General features: G+C 61.1%; 1 pseudogene across 1 annotated transcript in view; it reads right to left on the bottom strand.

Annotated features, from left to right (window-relative positions):
* Positions 1–19254, bottom strand: part of LOC101130897 (SCO-spondin) — a 57709-nt pseudogene extending 38455 nt beyond the window's left edge. Inside the window, exons 1-36 of the transcript XR_008667548.2 lie at positions 16665–19254; positions 16176–16258; positions 15830–16009; positions 15340–15584; positions 15148–15247; positions 14254–14412; positions 14086–14165; positions 13507–13659; positions 13062–13233; positions 12714–12955; positions 12269–12413; positions 10897–11014; positions 10174–10349; positions 9862–10089; positions 9520–9685; positions 9061–9295; positions 8180–8368; positions 7970–8065; positions 7455–7711; positions 6970–7104; positions 5631–5827; positions 5402–5529; positions 5225–5334; positions 4725–4874; positions 4535–4628; positions 4274–4443; positions 3797–4030; positions 3371–3592; positions 2671–2952; positions 2005–2112; positions 1793–1884; positions 1480–1711; positions 1217–1369; positions 980–1120; positions 705–887; positions 450–607 (exon numbers count right to left, since the gene is read on the bottom strand). The product of XR_008667548.2 is annotated as an SCO-spondin (transcript). The remainder of the gene's footprint in view (positions 1–449; positions 608–704; positions 888–979; positions 1121–1216; positions 1370–1479; positions 1712–1792; positions 1885–2004; positions 2113–2670; positions 2953–3370; positions 3593–3796; positions 4031–4273; positions 4444–4534; positions 4629–4724; positions 4875–5224; positions 5335–5401; positions 5530–5630; positions 5828–6969; positions 7105–7454; positions 7712–7969; positions 8066–8179; positions 8369–9060; positions 9296–9519; positions 9686–9861; positions 10090–10173; positions 10350–10896; positions 11015–12268; positions 12414–12713; positions 12956–13061; positions 13234–13506; positions 13660–14085; positions 14166–14253; positions 14413–15147; positions 15248–15339; positions 15585–15829; positions 16010–16175; positions 16259–16664) is intronic.
* Positions 19255–19380: the final 126 nt, after the last annotated feature.

The raw sequence follows: 19380 nt of genomic DNA, 5'->3' as shown, positions 1-19380 counted from the left end.
TCCTGGGCAAACCGAGACATTTGGTCACCCCATCAGCCCACTCTGCCCCTGCACCTGAGACATTGCAACTGGCCCAGAAGAAGCCCAGGGAAGCAATTTGTACCAGCACTGCAGCCAGCGCCGTGGGTCCCAGAGGGGGCTGGGGAGGCAGCTGTGGCAAGAGCCCCCCGCAAGCCTCAGCCCAGGAATTCAAGCTGAGTTTGTGAAGTTGTATCTGCCGGCTCCGTCTACCCACCTTCAAGACCTAGAGGGCATAAAACTAGAGAAGGGAAAGGCCAGGGGTCCCCAAAGAGGTTCCGGGACTCCCGGGATTTAGACGGGTAGGGGCACAGGGCAGGGGTTCCGAATTGGGGATGTGTGGTGGATGTGGAAGGGGCACACAGGAAGCTTCCTAAGTGGGAGGTGGGGTGTGGGTCAAGGTCCCTGCTGGTCCCCGGTGGGTGGGGAACAGAGCACCTGCGTGCCTTGCGGTGGATGCCACGGCACTGGCGACCTCGGCCGGAGGGGCGGGGGTTGTTGGGGCTCCGGAAGGACCACTGGATGCTCTGGCTTCCACAGGGGCCCAGGCACTCAGCCCAGGGTGACCAGGAGGACCAGCTACAGTCCACTGAGGGAGGGCCAACAGTCAGAGCCTGAAGGAGGTGGTGGATGTGCAGCTGGGCGGTCCAGGGAGAGGACTAGGGACCCCGAGGGAAGGGCCTCACCAGTGCAGTCCGGGTTGAGTCGGCAGCGTCGGGGCCGTCCGTCTTGGCAGATGCAGAGCCGGCAGTCGGCCTTGATGCGTTGCCCGGGCCAGTAGCGGGCACCATCCACCAGGCAGGGGCACTGCCAGGGCCACACACACCACCCCTCGCTGCCCAGCACCTGCCCTTCTGGGCACCAGCAGCCTAGAGGGGGCCCAGGGTGAGGCTTCCATGCAGAGGGCTGTTGCCACAGACCCACACCCTGGAGCCAGCACCTGGGCCCAGAGCCCCCTTACCCGGGCTGCCGCAGGGCCGATCAGGTGGGCACGTGACCTGGCCAGAGATGTCATCACAGGTCAGTGGGCAGGGGGCACAGGGCTGGAACATCAGCTCCCCAGAGCAGGTGGCATTGGGGCAGCTGTCCTGAGGGCAAGGCTCTGAGAGAAGCCGAAAGCAGAGGTCAGAGGTCAGGGAAGGGAGCTCTGCAGAGAGGATGGCCTCCCACCAGCAGCACCATCCTCTCTTCAACTCACTGGTCTGGCGGGTGCTGTGCGGGCCTCCGGGCAGTGCAGCGCAGGTGCGGCCCCCATTCTGGGGTGGGTGGCACTGCCGTTGCCGCGTCATGGTGCCCCTGCACGGCTCAGAGCACACAGACCAGGGGGACCAGGCGCTCCATTCACCGTCCACTGTGAGGCAGGGGGACAGGGCAGGCAGTGGGGACCATGGGGGAGGGCTGAAGGCCTAGTGGCCTTCTTCTCCCTTCCTCTATCCAGGCCCCACCACCCCAGCCCCTCACCTGGGCAGGCTGCCGTGAAGCAGGCCTGAGACTGGTGCTCAGGCCCTGGGCAGTTCTGTAGCACCAGGAGGCCGAGTGGGGAGCAGCGGCGGCTCTGGCCCTGGCCCCCAGGCCCACACGTCTGGCTGCAGGGCCCCCATGGGCTCCAGGGACCCCAGGCCCCACAACCCTGCTCTTCTGGGGAGGGGCCCACCCGCCCTGTCCTTCCACAGTCAGGCTGCCCGTCACACACCTGGGGAGGGAGTGGGGTCAGGGCTCCTGTGCTGGGAGGCAACATGGCACTGCCGCCTCCTCCACCCACTCCCACCCTCACCAGCTGGAAGCCTATGCAGGTGCCATTGGGGCAGGTGTATTCTGGGCAGGGAAGCCCTGTCCTGTTGGGGCCTCCCAGGGCCGGCAGTCGTGCTGGGAAAGAAGAGGAGAGAAAACACAGTGAGCAGGGGGTGCGAGCTGTGTCCCGGGCCCAGCCAGCGGGGCCTCCCTCAGGGAACAAAGCATCCTCACCGCAGTCCAGCTCATCCTCACCCTGGGGACAGTCTGGGATCCCATCACAGAGCTGCTCAGGGGTCAGGCACAGCCCCGGAGCCACACCACAGGGAAAGAGGCCAGGGCACGGAGGCAGCTGGGTGGAACCTGCGGGCACCGTGAGATGTGTCCTGCTCCGCTCCCGTCCCTTCCTGCCCTCTCCCTGCAGAGGGGCAGGAAGGCGGGTGCGAGGCGGCCAGACAGGCCAGCCTGGGAGGAGCTGGGGGGCCTGTGGACAGCTCCCTATAGGGGGAGGTAGACAGGACCTGAAGGGCTGCCTTGCAGTGACACAGAGGGTCTGCTCAGGTCTGGTGGGGAAACGCTGAGGGCGGGACCCCTCCAAACAGACACACTCCTCATCCCCGCAGAGCCTCTGCCCCACCCTCTTATCCCTTCTTGGCCAAGTGTGGGGAAAGACAAAGCCCCTTTCTTCGCTCCCCTGGGCCTAGGTGGGAGGGTAAAAACTTTTCAAATAAAGTTTCACGAAAAAGATCAAAGGAACGCAAACGTGGCCCAGCCTCGGATGCCCCCAAACCTAAATCACTCTAGCTGCCACGCCCACCTGTGCCTCAGGAGGCGAAAGTGGGGATGGCGAAAGTGGGGAAGAGGTGGGCCCGCCGGCTTGGCCAGGGGGGCCGCGCATGGCCGGGGGCGCGGGAGCCTCACCGCAGGCGTCGGGGCCCTCGTCCGAGCCGTCGGGACACTGCCGCACGCCGTCGCACAGCTGCTCGGGGGACACGCAGTGAGGGCCGCGGGCGCAGGGCGCGTGGTGCGGCGCGCAGGGCCCTCCGCAGCCGCGCTCGTCTCTGCCGTCGGCGCAGTCTTCCTCCTGGTAGCAGCGCCAGCCCCGCGGGGTGCACTCGCCGCTGCCGCGCCGAAACTCGAAGGGGCCGCAGGGTGGCGCTGCAGGGAGCGTCCGCGCTGGATCCTCTCCTGCCGGCGAGCGCCCTCCCACCCCCAACCGCGCCCAGGTCAGTCCTTCCACCTCCGCCGCCGCTCCCCTCCCTGGTCCAAGTCCCTTGGCCATTTCCTGGGCCTGGCCCTAACCCACCTGCAGCCCCTTCCGGAGAACAATCCCTCTGCATTTTGCTGCCCGGTTGGTTTTCCCAAAGCTCTCCCCTGGGCCAAGAATTTCCATGAGACTCCCTGCAGCTGGGAGGGAGGCCTTGAAAGCCAGGAAAGAGTGTAGACTCTTTCAAACGCCCTCCACTTCATTCATTCCAGCGTCTTCGGGTGTCTCCCACTGCGCCCTGCTCCTTCCCATCCCAGAGCAGCGCCACAAATGCCTCTCTCTGAGGCTTCCATGCCCCTCTCCCCCAGGCTTCTGACCACCAGCTTTCCCACCTCTTCCCTCCAGGAGACTCACCAGGGCTGGCGCTGGCCAGGGGACTTGACGCAGTGTCCAGGGAGCCAGGGGAGGGGCCAGGCAAGGTGCTGGCAGGAGGCGTGGGCAGAGAAGGTAGGGGGCAGTGTTCCGGCCCCTCATCGGCTCCATCTGGACAGTCCCAGACTCCGTCACACAGCTGGATGGCCCCCAGGCAGGTGCCATCGACACAGGACACCTCCCCGGGGACGCAGGTCACCTGCCCTGCAGCCAGAAAAGAAGAGCTGGCTCTGGGGCACTGCCCTGTACTCTTACTGTTTGGGGTGCCCCAACTCCCACACCCTCAGGACCAACTTCATAGCAGGAACCTGGCAAAGGAGGGGGGAGGTGAAGTTGGGGCTCTTGAGGAGATGGGCCTTGTGGGAGGGAGTGCTGGATGGGCTGGCGTCCAGGGCGGGGACAACTCACCCAGACAGGACTCCTCGTCCGCGGTGTCCGGACAGTCAGGATGCCCATCGCAGAGTAGGGCCGGCGGCAGGCAGCGTCCATTGGCACAGGCCAGCAAGCCCTGGGGGCACGGACAGCTCTGCTCATCCGTGCCATCTCCACAGTCATCCTGGCTGTCACAGAGCAGGGCCAGGGGCAGGCAGTGGCCGGAGCTGCAAGTCATCTGCCCCTCCCCACAGCCTGGGGCGGCACAACCTAGCACGGGGCAAGCAGGGAGGCTCAAGACGCTGCTGTAGGGGCCCAGAGAAGCCCTGAACCCCAGAGAGACCAGAACACCCTCCCTTCCCCTCATCCCTCCAGGCCACAGGTAGCCCCTGGCAATGGGAGCAGCAGCTAAAGAAGCCACTCCAGGACAGCTGCCTTGTCCCCAGGAAATTCAGTTACATGTGCAAGGACTGACCAACCCTGTCGCTTCCACGCATGGGCAAAGACACTCACCCTCCTCATCAGAGCCATCGCCACAGTCGTCCCGGTTGTCACAAAGCCACCCATGGGGCACACAGTGCCCATTCTCCTGGCACAGGGCCTCTCCCTCTGCACAGGCAGGCACGAGCTCCTCACAGTGGCCACCGTCACCCCCACAATGCCATTGACCTTCCTGGCACGTGCTGAGCACACAGTGTCCTGGGATCAGACACAGGCTGGGCTTGGCCCAGTGCTCCTTCAATAGGTCCCCCCCAAGATGACCTCCCCACTCACCAGTTCCCGCAGTCCTTTTGCAGCACAGACCCTGGCGGGAAGGAGTTGTGGCCCCACTCACAGGGGCAGGAAGCTGGCTCCAAGCAGGCTCCTCCTGAGGTCACATAGTGCAGGGCTCAGAGCAAAAGGGCACAGTGGCCCCTTCCCAGTCTCAGTGCCCCTCCCCTCTGCCCTTTGTCACTCTACACACCGTGCAGCAGAGTCCCCTCGGGGCAGAAGCAGCCCTCCACACAGGCCACCACCTGGCAGTGCCACCTGGACTCAGGATGCTGCTCATGGCAGGTGGGGGGACACGTGGGGCCACAGGCCTCATATACCTGTCCCCCTTCACACTGCAGGGCTGGGTGGAGAGGAGAGAGCCTTGGATCACTGAGGCACAAGGGCAAAAGGATGCAACCACACCAGGCTGGCTGGCCAAGGTGACCACCAAGGAGGGCACAGGGTGTCTGGTGTAGACCTTGGGCAAGACCCCCCTGGGCCGATGTGTACCATGTCAGCTCTACTTGGCAGCCGTTCTTGCATATATGGCTTATCTAGAAAAGTGTCTGGCACAGAGTAAGCACTTGATGCACAGCTTGCCCTTGAATGAATGAACGGCCGTCTTGTGGGACAGGAGAAGCTCTTTCAAGAAGCTGAGCCTGTGGCAGTGGCAGGATTTAGCATTGGGGACTGAGGGCGGGGCACACTCACGGCAGAGCTCCTGGCTACGCCAGCGCACGTGGTGCCCATGCCGGGCACACTCATCTGCATAGGTGGCAATGGCCGAGCAGAGGCACTCACAGTCACCCCCTGAGTCGCAGCTGTGGGAGGAAGCATTCAGTCCCGGCACCCCCACCTCTACCCCACTCCAGGTTGGCCCCTCCTTACCCGCAGGCGTCATACAGGCACCACTCATAGTGCTGCTGCGGGGGGACCTCCGCATGGCATGATGCGAAGAGCGGCTGCAGCAGCGCCCCACAGCGGGCCCGAGCCCAACCAGCCCGGTGTGTGTTCATCTGCAGGCACAAGGTGGCGTCTCCAGCACAGTGGACCAGCGGACACCCTCCCCAGCCCTGCCTCTGGGAACCTCCCTTCCTGCTTTCCCGCCCGCACTCACCGTGCAGGGGTGTGGCAGGTCTCCTGGCTCAGGGCAGAGGGGGCTGAGGCGCCAGGAGTGGGCGGCCAGTTCAGCTGTGGGCTCCAGGACGCCGTGGCGGCTCCGCAGATCATTACTGGCATCTCCATCAAAGTCACCACACAGCCCAGCCACGCGACTACGGAACTGAGGGGACAGCTGCACCAGGACCCGAGTCCCTGGTGGCAGCATGGTTAAAAGTGACCCCACCAGCCCTTATGTGGGCCAGAAGACCCAGGGTCTGTTTTACCACCACCAGGTGCCACCCCCACCAGGGGGTATGGTTACCTTTTTTGTCGGGGGATGATTGGTGATGATAAATGAAGAGACCTACATTTAGGGGGCTCAAGGTGGGAAGTAGGAGCCTATTTTCCTAACTAACACCAAGCCAAGGGCTGAGGGGGAGAGAAATTCCCCATCAGGTCAGATTCCGGGAAACCAGGCTCCAGGATGGACTGTGAGGCCCAGCAGCACCAGCCTCGGTGGCGGCAGGCTGGGAGGGTGGCCCAGCGGCTCAGAGCCAAGTCCATATGGGGGTTATCTGGGTTTCCCTCAGTTCCACAGAAGCAGTTAGATATAACATATAAGCCAACTGCTTATACGGGTGATGGGAAGTTAGATTTATTTTCATTTCGCCTTTCTAAAACTTGGTATTTTCTCAATGTTTCCCTTGGTGTGGAAGGATTGCTTTCATAATGATGAAAAAGATAATTATGAAAACCTAATTTTAAAAAAATTTTTTTCTCGCTCTATTGCCCAGGCAGAGTGCAGTGGGGTGATCACGGCTCACTGCAGACTTGACCTCCCAGGCTCAAGCAATCTTCCCATCTTAGCTCCCAGGTAGCTGAGATTTCAGATGCGCACCACCGTGCCCAGCTAATTTTTGTATTTTTTGTAGACAGGGAGTCTTGCCATGTTCAACCCAGGCTAGTCTCAAAGCCCTGGGCTCAAGGGATCTGCTCGCCTCAGCCTCCCAAAGTGCTGGGATTACAGTTGTGAGCCACTGCACCTGGCCAAAAACCTCATTTGGAAACTCGGACCTCTTGCATGGACTGGGAGGTAGGGGTGGCGCTGGGTTGGGCATGGGGCAGGGCAAGTGCCAGCCAGGCAGGGAAGTAAGGTGAGAGCTCAGGGTCCTAGCCTGGCTGTCAGCTTAGCTCTCAGCCTGGAAATCTGCCCTGTGGAGGTGTCAGGGGCTCAGTGGAGGGAGACCAGGAGGAGGGAGGGTCAGGCATTGGGAGAAAGAAGTTGGGGTGAGTCCAACCCTATGGTGCCAAGGCGGGGCACAGGTCCAGTGGTTGAGGGAGGGCAGGGACCTGACCTCCATCCCAGAGCAGGGTGAGGCCCAGGCGGGTCGAGAGCAGCAGGAAGAGGCCAGCACGATGCAGGCTCAGCCCAGGGCCTGTGTAGACCTTGGGGGGCGTCACGCTCACCCCATTCACCGTCACTGCCCGGCCTGCAGAGGAAGAAAGGCATTCAGGCCCAGCCTGGAGGAAAGGGTCCTCCAGATCCTCATGAGGCTCTCTAGCTCCCCCGTCCAGCCCTTCTTTTGCTTCTCTACCTGTGTGACCTTGGGCACATCATTAGACTTCTCTGGGACTTAATTTCTGGGAGCCTTCTGGTATTATGAGTCCCAACCAAGAGGAGAGGCACCAACCCCATGGCATGGAGGGCAGCCAAGCCCAGTAAGGAGCTGGCCAGCAGTGAGCAGACACAGGGAACCCCGCCCCCGCCCACCTTGCACAGCTGGGAAGCCATACAGGTGTGCCCCTCCCTGGCAATGTCACCCTTCAATGTTGCAGCCACCTCTGAGCATGTGCACAACAGTGCCCTCCAGACGCACGGCCAGCGCTTTGGTGCAGGTGAGACCGCTGGCCCCACAGGGCAGGTTCTGGGCAGAGACTGTGAATAGGCCACTGGCCTCTCGCACCAGCAGTTACTCGCAGGCCCCAGGATAGGTGAAGGCCAGTCCATCAAATGTCACATAGTGGGGGGCGCCTGATGCCTGGCACCGCCCACTGCACCGCTGGCCTGTGCAGTGCCACTGCCGGCCCCGGCACACGCTATGGGCAAGGTGGGGGAAACAGAGTCACTGAGGATAGGGCCCTGGGGGCTGGATCCAGGGAAGGCAGCTGGTCCAGGTTCCAGGCAATTTCAGCAGCCCTCAGCGTGGTGGGGTCCTGCAGGGTTCCCTTGGCCCAGGCCAGTCTGGATACCCCAGCCCCCACCCCCCCGACCCCTTCTGGTGGAGGGAAGGATGATGTGTGGGGAGCCATGGGCCACAAGGTCAAAGGGTTAGAGGTCACGGCAGCTGGGCATACCAAATGTTGCAGTCTTCCTGGATGGTGGCGTTGGGCAGGTACCACTGCCCACTGTGACGGCAGGGACAGAGGTCAGGAGGCACACAGCGCTCGTCCGGGGCAGAGGGCAGGGACAAAGGGTACCACGTAGGGGTGCGAGGGGAGCAGGGCAGTGCCCTGGCTTAAGGAAGGCCATCCTGTTTCCCCACGCAGCTCCTTCTTGGACTCACCAGCAGCACCGTGCCTGGTGGACAGACACAGCCATCAGTACTGCCTGCAGGGCAGGAGTGACTGGCGCTGGGGCTGTCACAGGTGAGGAGACAGGCACCAGGGGCATAGACAAGCTCCCTGGGGCAGAATGCCCGCTGTGAAGGGCAGTGGCGAGCCATGCAATTCCAGAGGCCCCTTTCCTGGCAGATGCTGCAGGAGGTTGAGAAGGAGTAAGAGGCAAGTCCGAGCTTCCAGGAACCTGGTCTGACCTGGTGAGAATCTCAGGAACCCAGACACTGGGCACCCAGGTGTCCAGATCCCATCATGTTGAGTGAAAACCCAGCCCTGATGCTGGAGACCTGAGCATCTCAGCTCCCAACACTCAGTCATCAGCACAGGGAGTTGGGCTGTTTCCAGCACCCTGACATGCCTGGGATAGACATTGTCACCCTTTCTGTCCCGGCTCCAATAGGGCCATCCTCCAGGCTCTGGAGCAGGACAGAGATATTGAACCACCCTACTCCCAGCCCAGGTAGGAGAGGGATTGCATTGAAGCCTGCAGATCCATAACCTGCCTTCACTTCACTTCTCGTGAACAAGCTGTGTGACCCTGCAAGCTGTTTAGCCTATCTGAGCCTCAGTTTCCTCATCTGCAAAATGGGAACAATTTTTCCACTTCTTACTTTATGAGGCTATGATAGGAAAGTAAAACTAGATAAAATGATGCACACGAAAGTGCTTTATGGACCCTAAAGTGCCCCACGACCGAGGGGAAGTGATCAGCACTCTGTCACCCCCAGCATGCACGCTGCGATCAACAAGGCTGCACCCCACCTGTTATCTCCCAAGCTACCTCTTCACCCCCACATTCTTCCTCTTGCCCCAAAGGTCGCTGCCCTCACCAGCGGTTGCACTCTTTCATGGTGGCACTGCCAGGGGCATAGCGACGGGCTCCGAGCTGGCAGGGGCACAAGCTGGGGGGCACACACTGGCCCTCAGGGTCCCACAGCAGCCCCAGAGGACAGTTACAACCAGCCACACAGCTGCCCAGCTCTCCACAGTCCTCTGGTTCCCTGCAGTGTTGACCACATGCTGGGGCACACTCTCGGTACTCCTGGCCACCAGGACACATAACAGCTGGGCACAGGGACACACACAGGTCAGGGGCATAGCCACCAATGGCTCTCTCCACCCCCTCGGAACCCCACAGCCCACACCCCCTGTGCCTTTGCAGGAAGAAAAGCCCGGCAGTCTGCCAAGGGTAGAGATGCACCCTGGGCCCCTAGCCATTCCTGGAAGGGGGATGGGCTAGGGAGGAGGGGAGGAGCCTGGGTGGGGTTGGCTGGGCTGAGCAAACTTACGGCAGAGGGTCTGGTTCCTCCAGGGAGGTGAGGCACCTTCCTGGGCACAGCGACGCGCATAGGCAGACAGCACCGGGCACAGGCAGTCCCTGCCGGGATCACAGCCACACACGGCTGCCAGGCAGCGCAGATAGAATGGCTCTTTGTCCACCAGCCTGTGGCATTCCTTGGGAGGAGATGGGGAAATGGGTCAACTTCTCCTCCACGGAGTCTACATCCCCCTGGTCCCCAATACCACCTCTGGGCTTGTCTGGTCTCCCTTGATCCTCCCAAGAGCCCAGGTGGAGGGCAGGGCAGGTGTTGGCCCATCTTACAGATGTGGGAGGAGCCCAACCCAGCTACCTGGAAGACAGAGCTGTGCAGGATGGCACAGGCCGCCTCTGCGAAGGCGTGGCGCTAGGAGTGGGTGGTGCAGGGAGACAGCAGGGCACTGTCCCCAGAGGGGCATCTTCCCTTGCCGGCCACCTGGAACTTGCTAGCAAAGGCAGCAATGCTAGTTTCCACATCTCCGGCTGGTGTCAGGAAGTCGTCCTGCTGTTTCTGGGTGAAGGTGCCACACAGACCCTGCACCTGGGCCACAAGCACGCATGTAAGACAGCCGATTGCAGTCCCACTGCACCCTTGCTCCCCCACACAGCCGCCTCACTGGCACACCTGGTGGGCATGGCGGGGGTCCAGGGTGATGTAGGCTGCAGGGTCAGACAGTCCCCAGAGCACCTGGGCCCCAGGCCAGCGCAGCAGCAGAAAGGCAGAGGAAGCTCGGCGCACACTGAGGCCCTCAGCGCCAATCCAGGGCAAGCCCACATCCTGCCCATTGACCAGCACAGCTCCTGGAACAGGGGGTCTGATGGTGGGGGTGGGGCACGTGGAAGGATAGGGCTGCAATAAGGGAAGGAGCTTGGGTGGGAAGTAGGAAGTCCCATGTCAGGATGGGCTGCTGGGGACAACTAGAGTGTCCACCTGAGCTCCCTACCCCTGCGGCCCAAGGACTACCCTTGGCACACAGATTTTCCAGTCCCTCACCCTCATGATCAGTGTGTGGGAGGAGCTAGATGGCGAGCCAGGAGCTGGTTGGGGAGGGTTGGAGGGACCCTGCTGAGTGGCCTGCCCGGTCTGGTCATGCCTCAAGGCCTTTCAAGCTCTCATAGCTGCATGACTTGTATCTGACCCCAGGACGGGGCAGAAGATGCCTCGGAACATCTCCTCAGGACTCTGTATGTCTGCTTCAGAGATGAGAGGGCCGGGGAAGTTGAGGCAGTGTGCTTAGGTGCAGGAGGCTGGGGAAGAGTGTTTGGACTCCAAAGCCATAGGGTAGTGTGGAGGAGGAGCAGTGACAGGAGGCCTGAGACTGCCTCAAGAGTGCAGAGCAGAGGCTACCTGAGTCCCTGAGCTGGATGTGGGTGTCCTCCAGGGAGACGGAGATGGCGTGGAGGCAGCTCCCAGCGTCGCAGGCCCCATGCTCCAGTAGGATCAGTAGCTGTCCCTTCACATAGTCCTGGGGTGGGCAGGGGGAATTCAGTGGGGCCTGGCGGGCCGACCCTCTCCGAAGAGGCTTCTGGAGACCTTCCCTACAGAACACCTTCAGCACGCACCTGGAGGCAGCTGCCCACCTTCCGGCCAGGCAGTGTCTCTGCCAGGTAAGGGGCTTCGTCCTCACCATGGGCCGCATGCATGGATGTCTGTGTGTATGTGTGTGCAGGGCCATGGATGTGCACATAGGTGTCATGTGGAGGTGTGTGTGCATGTTTGTGTGTTCACGAGTGTGTGTAGGTAAGTGCGTGTCTGCATGTTGGGGTGAGATGACTCCTCTCTTTCCTCCTCATGGATATGTATGTTCTCCCGTGTGTGTGCATGTATACACACATGCTAAATCTACATGCACATACATGAGTGTGTGTCATGTGTATGTCTGTTTGTGTCTGTCTGTAAGTGTGTACATGGGTGCATGTATATGTGTGTGGATGCATACAAGTCTCTGTGTGTTGGTGTATAGCCTGTATGTGTCTGTGTGTACACATGCAGATCTCTGTGTTGGTTTGTAGCCTGTGTGTATGTGTGTGTGTGTTTGCATGCACATGTGCGTGCTCACATGCAGATTTCTGTGTTTTGGTGTGCAGCCTGTGTGTGTGTGAGTGTGTGTACACACATGCATCTTTGACTGTGTTTGCTGGGGGAGATGGCTGTCCTCTTTCCTCCCCATGGACAGGCACAGCCTCTGTGAGGACTGTGCTCCCATGACCTCCTCACCCCATCACTACTTATGAGAGGAGTGGGAATGGTCCAATAGTTCAATGGAGAGATCACTCGGGGGACCCCAGATGATTGGGAAAATCGTGGCCTGCACCTGAACTTGAGAATTGAGCTCACTTCATTGGGGGAGGTTTAGGGCGGGAGCAGGGCCTCTTATTTCCCCTGAGGTTGTTTTGCATGAAGTAGTCTGTAACAAACTCAGCCCGTCCCATCTGTGAGAGACAGGACTGAAGATGGGTTTTGGTTAGTGGCCCTGGGCTGAGTGGTGATGACAGAGGGACTTTCACAGGGAAGCTGGGGAGGAGGTGAGAACCCAGCGGGAGGCCTCGAGGCCTGTGACAGCCATGCCCCCAGTGTTGGTTCTCCCTTGGCCTTTCCTGGGAAGACTCTGGGTTTCGCTTATTTATTTAGGGGTTTCCTTACAGTCAGCCCCACTGTGCCCTCTAGGAGGGCCCCTACTCTGGCAGAGTGCCACCCCAGCAGACCGTCCTCTGCCCACCTGCACCAGGCTGTAGCGGCAACCTTGACCACCCCGGAAGGAGTAGCTCCGCCCATCGAAGGTGAGGTAGTGCCCGTCCCCACCCACGGCACACTCGGCGGGGCACAGGGCCTGGGCACAGTGCCAGCGGCCATCCCTGCACACACTGTGGACACATGGGTGAGACAGTGAGCTCTGGCATCAGCTCCACCCTGAGGGGGTGGAGATGACCCCTGATCTGGAGGTGACCCCCCAAAAACCCCTGTTCCTCCCCTCCCGTGGAAGCCCCTCCTGCTGAAGGGGTAGAGGTCAGCCGGCAAGGCCATCAGCCATGCCAGCAGCAGTCCCAGTCTCTGAGAGGAAGACCCAGAATGGGCTGGAGGCTTAGGGGAAGCAGGTTGAAGAGAAGGGAGGGATCCGAGGGCACCATGTGGCCACCAACCCCCAGCATGGCTCAAGGACCCACCAGGGGTTACACAGCTGGCGCACGGTGTCACCGGGTGCATAGCGCTGGCGGCGGTAGTAGCAGGGGCAGTGGGCAGCAGGCACACAGAGGGTGCCATTCCAGAAGAGGCCTCGCAGGCACTCACAGCCACTCACACACTCTTCCCTGCAGGACTCCTCCTCTCCCTGACCCACCGCCTCACAGCTGGGGTGGGCAGAGGGAGACGCAGTCGGAGTAGAGCTGGCCCCCGGGGCACAGGCGCTCTGTGGGCACAGGAGTGAGCTGTAGTCCCCCGCCAGACCCCAGTCAATCCCACAGGGTGGGGAGGCCCTCAGTCAATCCCGCAGCGGGGGGAGGCCCGAGCAGTACCGCAGAAGCCAGGCTTCCTCCAGCGAATGTGGATGTGTCGCCTGGCACAGGCCTGGACATAGCTGGCAAAGGTGGCACAAACAGCCTGCTGCCGCCCCTCTTGCCCACTGCCTGCCATGGCCCCTGTGCAGTAGGCAAAGAGACAGGTCTCGTGGTACTCAGCAGGGGAAACCTGCAGGAAAGGACGGCCCCTCAGCAAACAGCCAGCACCCCCTACCTCCTGCTTCCATCACTCCATAACTTATAACCAAATGGATCAGCCCCAGAAGGGACCTCAGAGATCACATATATGAGCGGGCCATTTCCCAGAGATAAAGCCAAGGATGGAGAGGTGGGGGTTTGACAGATGGCCCAAAGTAACCCACAGGCAGGGCCAGACCAGCTTGCTGACACTTCTCTATTACCTTCCCTTGGGTGCCAGACACCACCCCCACCCCACCCATACCTGGGCATGGCACTGCCCGAATGGACCTTCCAGCAGCTGATGGCACACGTCCTGGGCTTCAGCCCGCAGGTGGCCAGGTTCTACATCTGCGTCTGTGAGCCCCAGGGGGCCGTCACAGCCCTGGGCCACCTCCACCGCATCCAGACACCCAGGCTGCAGACAAAGGACATCAGGTCAGGTGGCAGTGATGAGGGATGTTAACCAGGACCCCAGAAAAATGCCTCCTGCTCTCACATAGCACCAGGGCCCCACCTTCAGGCCCACCGCCCACATCCTGGGGCTGGGGAGAGAGGCGAGGTGGCAGCCCCACGCTGGACTGCAGTGGTGGGGATAAATGACTAACTGGTTCACCAATGCTGGCCTCAGATGGCTAGTTCACAGCAGGCAGCCGGGCTTTCTGTGGGACCCCAAGGCCTGCCCTCTGCCCTGAGGATCTGGGAGAGGGCCAGTCCCTGTCCTAGGGAACAGGCCAGCAATGAAACTGGGACAAGGGCTTGGAGGTGCAGGAGTCAGAAGCCAGCCTGAAAAGCTAGGAATGGGCAGGCAGCTGGGAGGGAGGGGCCCCAGTGGCAGCCTCACCTCCGAGCCAGGGAGCCTCCAGGAATTTCCAAAGGTGGCTGCTAACATGGCCAGCCCTCCGCCTGGCTCCATGAAGTCATCTGAGAAGGGGTGAGGCAGGGGTGCTGGGTCTAGGGTCTCCGGTCTTCCCTTCCCTGCTACACCAGCAACCAACCACACCCCACTTACCCTCTGGCCAGCCATTGTAGAGCCCACAGAGGCCTTGTGTCTGTCCCCAGAGCTCGTGGTCCACAGAGATGGAGATGGAGCCAGTCCTGTCCAGCCGCACCACGACCCCCAGGCCCCCTGACAGCACCAGCCAGTCCCCCAGCCATTGCAGGCTCAGCCCTGGGCACAGAAAGAGGTCACTTGCCCCCCTGCAGCCACAATTCTCACCCTTCCCACTACCACAGCTGGGCTCAGCTACCCAGGGATGGAAAGGAGAAGGGAAATAACTCACACAATTCTCACATTCTAGAGAGCTCTGCACTTTATACCAAAAGTATATGCTTTACAACAGAGTGATTGATTTCTATCACAGCTCCCTTTGAGGAGCTCATGAAAGCTGCAGACGCTCTCTGGAGAGAGTAAACTTCAAGTGAACTATGAAACACACGTGCACGTGCACACACATGCATGCACACATACATGCACACACTGCACCCATGCACACACAGGCATACACGCAGGAAGCTCACCCCCACCTCACCCTGCAGCCCAGCCAAGACAAAGGTTCTGTTAGGAGAGCTTCCCATGCTTAGCACCAAAGTGCTACCTCACAGCACTCCTCTGAGGCTGGCGGGGAAACTGAGGCTTGGGCAGTTAGGTAGAGGGACTTGTCTGAGCTGGTGCTGTGAGAGTTTGGTGGGGGTAGTTGCAGAGGGTCAGGACTAGGCCTGGTTCCTCCCGGCCCCTCACTGGCTCCGCGCTTCAGTGCCTCCCAACAGCAATGACTGGGGGCCCACTGTGGGATCATTCCCAAACAGCCCCCTGCTCCTTTTCTGACCCTGCCTGGAGGGTGGAGAGACTGTCAGAGGAGCACGTGGGGGCCCGGGCAGCCTCTTGCTCCCTCAGTGCTCTCACCGTGGAGCAGCCAAGACTGCCCTTCAGGTACCAGCTGCCCCTTCACAGACACATTTCCAGCCTGGATCAGCACCTCCTTGGGTCCCATAGTCACCTGGACCTTGAGGAGATACATAGTGGAAAAGGGGGCTGGGGCTCTCTTCCTCCCCTGTCCAGCCTCCTCCCTGTGGCTGCCCCATCTCCCTCCCTCACCCGCTGACAGTGTCCAGGCTGGGGGCAGCGGTCCCCGGGTGTTAGGTGGACAGCCCAGGTGGAGTCCGCAGCACCCGCCAGCAGGTAGGTGCAGCGGCCCAGGAAGTGATAGTGGCGGCCATCAAAGGTGCGGTAGTGGAAGCCCGACCAGGAGGCACAGGTGGCCGAGGGACGCTGGTGCTGGCTCCAGAGCTGGCCCACAGCCCCTGCCAGGGGCTGCAGGAGGGCTGGAGAAGAGGCACTGCCTGGGAGAGACACACCAACTGTGAGCCTCTGAGTGTGAGGCAGAGGTGAAGGGTGAGGACACAGGGCTCCCGGCACAGCGGGAGGCAGGCAGACAGGACATGGTCACTCTAGTGGGCCAGGGAGCCAGTATGGGCCCTGTAGAAGGGCCCAGAGCACAAGAACTCCACATGGGAGTGCCTGGGGAGGCGGAAGGGGTGATGGCCAGGACTGTGCCTGTCTGGCAGGCTGGAGTCTGTGGACCCACCTGGCAGGTGTCGGCTGGAGCAGCTGAGGCAGGCCTGGGAGCTGCCATCCCACCAGCTTCGTCCCCAGGGCCGGGCGCAGCACTCCTCCAGGCTTCCTGCTGAGGCATTAGCTGAGCCTGCCTGTAGCTGGCACTGCCACATGGCAAAGCAGTGGCCTTCAGGACTGGCTTTGGCAAGGGCTGCGGTAGGTGGGGAGAATGGGGCAGACCCAGGCAGTGAATATGGGGTAGACTGGAGCTTTCAGCCCAGCCCTGGTTCTCTGCCTGAAACCACAGATCTGAGCTAGCATCCCCTGCCCAGGACTCCCAGAAGGTACCGCGTCCCCAAACGCACTCAGGTGCTTACCTTCAGTGCAGTGGGCCCCTTCCCAGCCTGGGCAACAAGCCCTCACTGTCCGGTTCCACTTGGCAGGCTGGGTTTCTGGAGGTCTGCACCCACCAAGCAGGTGGAAACGGTGAGGAGATGTTAGCATTCAGCCCAGTCCCACCCTGGGGAGGCCTGGGGACATTCAGTTTTGTCAGCTACTCTAATCACATCATTTCCCCGGCCTTAATTTCCCCACATACAAAGTGAGAATAATGTTGGGAGGGCAGACCACGGGGATTGGGAGCGGGGGTTGGGTAGAAGGAGCAGGCTTCGGGCCTCTCCCTGTCCTGCCCACCGTAGCGCGCACTCACCCCCCACCCTAATCTCACACGCTCCACCCTTCTCCAGGCCCACTGCAAACCTACTTCCCAAATGCCTGCTTCCTCCAGAGCCTCCCCACTCTCAGGATGTCCGGCCTGTCACTCCTTTCCTGCCCGGCAGACAGCCCAGGCTGTCACCCTTACTCACTTGTAGATAGGACAGAGCCCAGGCTCTGGGGACCGGGTAAGCCCCGCGCGGCCGCTCCAGGGCAGGTCCAGCCGCCAGCCCTGGCGGCTGTAATGGTCGAGTCTGGCACAGGGTACCAGGTCCTCCTGACGGGGTGCTACTTCCTCCTCCACACAGATGGTCTCTGTCCACTCACACCACCGCCTGCCCATGATGGGGAACCACAGCTGCTGCCACCATTCCCTCTGTCACCAAAAGCCTTGTCCTATGACACCACTCCCAGGGGTGGTTATTGAAGTAAGGAGGATGCTAAGGTAGGGAGAGACACTCATGGGAAGTGGCGGGGGTGGAGGGAGGACCCCGGGGGTGGGGGGCACGGAGTCTGATGCCCCAGAGTGTCCCTGGGCATGCGGCAGAAGGAGGACCCTTGTCAGAGGGGTCCAGGGTGGGCTGCTTACCCGTCAGCCAGGGCCCTCGCCATCCCAAAGAGGAGGGCAGGGAGCAGCATGGTGCCCTCACCCCCGGGGCACCTTTGGGGAACGTGAGGCTTGGGCTCAAGAGAGGCGATGCTGCAGAGGGGGCAGAGAGGCCAGCGGTGCTCTCTCCTGCCCCACGCAGCCTCCCCGCAGCCCAGTGGCCAGTTCTGGGGGCTGGGGAGGCTTTATTCCAGTCTCATGCCCCAGGGCACCAGCTGCCCACAACCAGATTGGACCTGCCACACCAGCCCCTCAGAGGCCAGCTCTCCCTGGAAACAGTCTCCTTCCTGTCCCCTTCCAGTGCATCTGTTTCCCTTTGTGTGTGTGTGTGTGTGTGTGTGTGTGTGTGTGTGTGTGTATTTTCACACTCTCAGGCACTACCACAAATTAACATGGGGCTCTGGGCAAGCCACCCTCCCTTTCTGGGCCTCAATTTCCTTCCCAGTAAACATTTCAGGGACTTCCCAGGGATGCACAAATAGGTCTCAGACTCCAGTAATTCTTTGAAATTGTGTGTGCACATTTTTCTGAAGACAGTTCTATACTTTTATTAGATTCTCAAGAGGGCCATGACCCCATGAAAAGGTTAAGAGCTCCTGGGCTAAACGACTGATGGGGTCTTCCAGCCTTGAACTTCTGCCTGGATGGTGCTCCCCTGCCTCCCGCCCCTCTCTTGCCCAAACTCAGGAGTCGGGGGCAGTGAGTGGGAGCACTTCTAGGGTAGCTGGGGTTCCTGAGTGTGTGGAGATGCGTGGGCAACATGTACCCTTTTCTCCAGGGTCCAGTTTCTTGCTGGGGATGATTATGTGTGGCTGGTTGGGCCCATCCTGTCTCCTTCTTCGAGGGTCTCCTAGAGTCTCTGGGGTCTAGAACTGGGGAGCCTATGCTGAGGAATGAGAGGACCCTCTGGAAGGAGTGGGTGGGGGAGCCAGCTCCCCCAGCCCTGGGGCAGAGCTAAGCCGGATGAAATAATCCGAGAATCCGGCTGGGAGGGGCAGTGACAGGCTCCACAGGGGAATCCGGGGTCCATCCTGGTCCCAGCAGAGCTCTGAGCACACCCGGACACCCGGGCTGGAATGCAGCCTGGCTCCGACTCCACACCCCTCGGTCTCCCAAACCTGATATTCCTCCGAGTATCCTGTAGAGTCATTCCACCTAGGGGAGGAAGGGGGCTTCTGTTAACCAGAGCTGGGCCGGGCTCTCCTTCTCCTGGGTTCACCATTGGTCCCAGGGCCAAAAAAGGGCCCAGAGTGAGTCTCTCAGGGGGTCACGGATGACTGGGATCAACTCCTGCTCTGGAGTCCTCAGAAAGAGCCACACGCACACCCAGACACCCCCCTTTCCTGTTTTACACACATGCACACTCTCACTGTAAGTCTCACAACACTGGCACAGGTGCTCAGCCACACCCCAGCACGCACAGTGACACATGCTACTCCAGGGGCTCCCTTCATCCTGGAGGCAGAGGAGCCTTCACAGCTGAGCCCGAGTGATGGGCGCTCTTCCAGGCACTCATGCTTGTGGCGGGCTGTGGTAGCAGGAGCTCAAGGGCCATTCACACCCTCCCCTTCCCAGCCTCACTCAGCTCTGGATTCAAACCGGGGCTGATCAGGCAGCACTGGGATTGGGAAGAGACCCGAGTTGCAGTCACCCTTTCCCGTAAAGGGAGGAAGCTGGAACCCAGGGGTGTGGAGAAAGTTCATGGAGAGGAGACCGGGAACTAACAGTCCAGACTTCAGCATCTCCGGAGCTTTCAGGAGTGGGCGCAGCGGGAACAAGGCCAAGGAGAAACCTCGTAACCTGGGCAGGGAGGGCGAGTGGAGTCCCCTGAGGAGCTGGGGCTGAGGGCTGAGGGCTGCCCTCCACATCTAACTCCAGGTGGTGTCCGGGCCAGCCCCCCCAGCAATCGTCTCCCGCCCATAGAGCCCTCCCCTCTCTGCAGCCCCCTCCCAGACCCTCCCCCGGACCCCGCCCTCAGAATCTCCGCCCAGCCCCGTCCCAGCCTTGCCCCCTGGAGCTCCCGACCTGGCCCGGCCTTCTCCCAGGGGACCTGGCTTAAAGTCCTCTCCCCAGTTTCTACTTCGAAGGACCCGTTCTCGCAAGCACAGGGGCCCAGCCCTCTCTCCCGCCTGCCCCCACGGCTCCCGCAGCTGGTTTCGAATCGGGTCCTCGGGACTCCAGGCGAGGGGCTGCGGGTCTGGGTGGATCGGGGTGGAATCCGGGTGGAGAATGGGGGCGGGGCCGGAGTTTCCCAGACCGAC

Source organism: Gorilla gorilla, chromosome 6, assembly GCF_029281585.2.
Source record: "Gorilla gorilla gorilla isolate KB3781 chromosome 6, NHGRI_mGorGor1-v2.1_pri, whole genome shotgun sequence".
NCBI lineage: Eukaryota > Metazoa > Chordata > Mammalia > Primates > Hominidae > Gorilla > Gorilla gorilla.
The sequence above is the reverse complement of the archived record's forward strand: the minus strand, read 5'-3'. Positions and strand labels throughout refer to the sequence as shown.